Below are 3,868 nucleotides of genomic sequence, written 5' to 3' on the forward strand. Positions count from 1 at the left end.
GCGGCGGCCGCGGGGCGGGGCGGGCGGGAGGAGGGCGGGGAGTCCGGAGGGGAGGGGGAGGGGAGGGCGGGGAGCCGGGAGCCGGGAGGGGAGGAGACGGGAGGGGAGGGGCGGGGAGCCCGGAGGGGAGAGGGAGGGAAGGGGAGGGGTGAGCAGGGAGCTGGGAGGGGAGGGGGAGAGGAAGGCGGGGCGGGTGGAGGAGGCCTGGGGGAGGGGAGGGGAGGGGAGGGGAGGGGAGGGGAGGGGAGGGGAGGGGAGGGGAGGGGAGGGGGAGGCGAAGGCGGGGAGATGGGAGAGGAGGGGACGGGCGGGAGGAGGAGGAAGGAGGGAGCTGCGGGCCGAGGGGGAGCGAGCGGGGATGGATGGAGGGGGGCGGAAGGGGAGGAAGAAAGAACCCGGGTAGCTGATCGGCAGTGCGGACCGGACTGGAACCCCCAAACTGCTAACCACACCCATAGTGTCAGACTGCCCGCGTGCCCTGAAGAGGGACACCGGGAACTCCTTGGGCGACCTGGGGCAGGGGTCAAAACCCAGAGCTTCAGCCTGGGGGAGGGGTTCCTGGAGGGAAGGATGCTGACCAGTGACCAGGGGTCAAGATGAAGAAGCCAGGGCAAGCCTCTTCCAGGTCCTGAGCCTGGTCAAGGTGGCCGGAAAGCTGGGTAGAGAGGTCAGGGCCAGCAGCCCCACTGGTGGGCGCGAGGCCCTCTCGCGGCCCCTCATCTGTTCACAGGGCTTCAAGACCCACTTCGGTAACATCCGCGACAATTCAGCACCTAATAAGCGACTGGGAGACCCCACCTCCCACGCCGGGTCTCAGGGCTAGTCATTCCCATGGCGGAGGGATTTTTCTTGGGGGTTCACGGCCCAGTGACACCTAGGAGAGCCACAGGAAAGGCAGCCCCCCTCAGCGTCCAGACTCTGCCCCCGAACTCCATGAGCTCTTCACCTCCAAAGCAGAGCAGACCTTGAATGCGCCCTTGTTCCTGGATCCCCACCCCGGTCACCTTCCTGGCCTGCAGCCCAAGGGCTCACCCAGGGCCCCATGCTTGATGTAATACTCTGCTGTCACCATCTTGAGATGTGTGATAATTCTGGAACAAGGGACCCACGTGTTCATTTGCACCGTCCCCTGCTTCAACGACTTACCCTTCTTTACTCTTTAGAACCCAGTCTCTTCCAGGCTTAACCTGGTGTCTTGGAGCCTTTGCCTCAAGCCCTTCAGGGGCTTCCCTGCATTGACAGCCAGTCCTGGGTCTCGCCCTGGAGACCACCTCTCCCTCTGGGGAGGCCAGGCCACTGGCATCCTGTAGCCCCACACCTTCCAACCCACGGCAGAATGTGCTCCCATCGGCAGCCTTGCCCACTGGAATTCAAAAAAATGCCACCTTTTGAGCTCACTGCCTCTGCTCTTTTAGGATGAAAAATTTACCCAAGGCCAAATCATGCAATGTTATAACCATGGGCAAAAGCATCCCAATCCTGCAAATTTGTTTTTCATTCTAAAAGTCATGTATGGGGGCGCCTCAGCCGGTTAAGCGTCCGACTTCGTCTCAGGTCATGATCTCACGGTTCATGGGTTCGAGCCCCACGTCAGGCTCTGTGCTGACAGCTCAGAGCCTGGAGCCTGCTTCGGATTCCGTGTCTCCTCTCTCTGCCCTTCCCCTGCTCATGCTCTGTCTCCTCTCTCTCTCTCTCTCTCTCAAAAATAAAAATAAACATTAAGAAAATGTTAAAAAAAATAACTAAAAATGTATGGGAAAAAAAAGGAGGGGCACCTGGCTGGTTCAGTTGGCGGAGCGTGTGACTATTGATCCCGGGGTTGTGAGTTTGAGTCCCGTGTTTGGTGTGGAGGCTACTTAAAAGTAAAATCTTTAAAAATAAATAAAATAAAATAAAAATAAAGGAGGGACCTTGGAAATGCCAGAAAAACACAGAAAAGAACATTACTATCCAAAAATAATACCGGTGAGAACACTTTAGTGCATTTCTTTATTGGCCTCTTTTTTTTTCCTTGCCTTTTGTTTTGGTTTGTGTTTTACAAAGAGTAGAATCTTTCTGTATAATTGGGATCACCCTGAATCTGTCTCAGGTGGTAAGGGGATACCAGGTTCCCAGGCTTTTTGTGAGGATGCTGAATGGTGACTCATCCAAATAAATCAGCCCTGGATACAGTCCTAGTGAGGCGATAAGGAATGAAAATCCTTACTCTTGCCTTTTGAAGATAATTATGGATTCATGGCATTCAGATTCAGGTAGTTTTAATTGATTGGAATCATTATTTATGAAGGATACCTCTACGTGGGCCCCTGTGGGCCCTCGACACCCCTTAGAATTTGGAGAAGCCTCCTTCCCTTCTAGCAACGACATAGTCCAGGCCCACCTTCCCTGCCCCCAGACACAAAAACTATTCTCCAGAGATCCCTCGTTCCCTGGGGTGGAAAAGAGTTATGTGTGACTACATTGGGGGGGGGAGGGGGGAAGGGGGTCTCGTGACTGCATTTTGGGTGTTGTGGACATTCAATTACTGCACACTAGTTTTGGTGGAAAACTGCTTCAGGGCTACTTCGGTGATCAGGTAGAAATGATAACCTTTGGAGAGTGTGAGCTCATATTGCTAGTTCCAACTTAGCTCTCACAATACTCTGCAGCAACTGTCCTCAGCAGACGTGGCCTGCCTGGGCGCTAGACGCCGCCGGCCACCTGCTGTAAATAAAGTTTTATCGGCACACAGTCATGCCCATTTATTTGCATGTTATCTATGCCCGCTTCCTGGCTTCCGGGGCAAAGTGGAGTATTTGCCACAGAGACCAGGTGGCGGGCAAAAACCCTTTCCAGAAAACATTTGAAGACGCTGCTCGAACGCCTCCCTAAACTTTTAGCCCCTCCCCCAAAATATAATGTTATCTTTTTCTTTTATCATTTGGCGAACCATGGTAAGTGTCTGAAGATCCTGGTTGTAACTTGGGTAATTTCATATTCATTTTATCCGCCAACATCAAATACATGCACAGACCCTGAGGGCAACGGCCGCAGCCCCTGAAATACCGCCGCTGGGAAATGAACATCTAAGACCGCAGGCGCTGTGGCGGTGGCTGTGAATGCCTCGCCAGCTGATTGGGTCAGGGAAGGGGCACGTGACCAGCCCTGGCCAATGGGCGCCACGCGTTTCCTAGCGAGGCCTTCCGACCAACCCGGTATCACAGGACCCACTTCTGGAGGTGGGGAGCCCGACGCGGTCGCAGGGGCTGAAATGAAGGTGTTGGTTTGCCAACGGGCGCCTGTGCGCGCTGCCCCAGGAGGAACTGACGGAGGGGGCAGAGTGTTCCAGACTGGAGACGGCAGGCTTCATGAGCAAGGGACCTTCCTTACGAGCGTGCTCTGCACCCACCTGCCAGAATCTTAAAGCCTATATAGAGGCTCAGGCACAGACCATCCAGACGGCTCAACACCACCTCCCTGTCTCCAGGCTGTGTCCTTGGGCAGCTTCAATGCAAGGAAGCGAGGGGGACCACTTTCCCGGGACAGGGGAGGGGGGTGGAGCCTCCAGATGCCGGGATCCAGCTCACAGGTCCGCCAGCATCACATCCACCCAGTGACACCCCCCCCCCCCCAGTGACCTCCAACATGGGGGCAGGGCTGGCTCCTTCTGGAGGCTCCAAGGGAGAATTTATTCCTGCCTTTTTCAGCTTCCAGAGGCCACGCTACCCATGGGTTCGCGATTGCCTCACTGTGACCTCCACTGTCACAGCTCTGACTCCAACACCCCCTTTTATAGGACGCTTGTCCCGTCATTGGGCCCTCTGGGGGAATCCAGGGTCACCCCCATGGCGGGGTCCTTAACATAATCCCGTCTGCCAGGTCCCTTTTG

The sequence above is a fragment of the Prionailurus viverrinus genome, chromosome A2, assembly GCF_022837055.1.
Source record: "Prionailurus viverrinus isolate Anna chromosome A2, UM_Priviv_1.0, whole genome shotgun sequence".
In the NCBI taxonomy this organism is placed as follows: Eukaryota; Metazoa; Chordata; class Mammalia; order Carnivora; family Felidae; genus Prionailurus; species Prionailurus viverrinus.